This window comes from Saccopteryx bilineata, chromosome 3, assembly GCF_036850765.1.
Source record: "Saccopteryx bilineata isolate mSacBil1 chromosome 3, mSacBil1_pri_phased_curated, whole genome shotgun sequence".
In the NCBI taxonomy this organism is placed as follows: domain Eukaryota; kingdom Metazoa; phylum Chordata; class Mammalia; order Chiroptera; family Emballonuridae; genus Saccopteryx; species Saccopteryx bilineata.
In genome coordinates, this window is record NC_089492.1 from 101,339,318 (window position 1) to 101,339,937 (window position 620).

Genomic DNA, 620 nt, shown 5'->3' on the forward strand with positions numbered 1-620 from the left:
GCTGGGGCTTTGTTCCTGGGGCTCAGGACCCTTCCCCCTCTGCTAAACTCACTTCCCGCCACGCGAGTCTCTCCCTGCTGCCGTTCGCTCCGAGAAGCTGGGCAGCCCTCTCCACGTTTCCGCTTTTCCTACCAGTCTCTGTGTGGCTTCTTCAGTGTTCCTTGGTTGAAGAGTCCTTTTAGTTTAGTCCAAAGTTGGTTTTTCCAGCTGATAGTTCATAAAATTAGTTTGTAATCAAAAATATGGAACGCTTCACGAATTTGCGTGTCATCCTTGCGCAGGGGCCATGCTAATCTTTTCTGTATCGTTCCAATTTTAGTATATGTGCTGCCGAAGCGAGCACGGTAGACCTGTCTTGAAAGAAATGTTAAAAGTTCTTCAGAGAGAGGGAAAATTATATATGTATATGTCAGAAACTCAGAACTACATAAAGAAAGGAAAAGTAGAGAATGAAAAAGTGAAGATAAAATAAAAACTTATTTTTCTAATTTTTAATTTATCTAACAGATAACAATTTTCAAATTAATAATAGCAACAATAGATTTGATTATATATATGCTTGTGTACACATATATAAGTGAAATTAATGACAGCAATATAAATGATACAAAGGGCAAGAG

General features: G+C 38.7%; 1 non-coding gene across 1 annotated transcript; it reads right to left on the reverse strand.

Annotated features, from left to right (window-relative positions):
- Positions 1 to 236: 236 nt before the first annotated feature.
- On the reverse strand, positions 237 to 343 carry LOC136332639 (U6 spliceosomal RNA). Its single transcript, XR_010730805.1, has one exon. It is a non-coding gene; the product is annotated as a U6 spliceosomal RNA (small nuclear RNA).
- Positions 344 to 620: the final 277 nt, after the last annotated feature.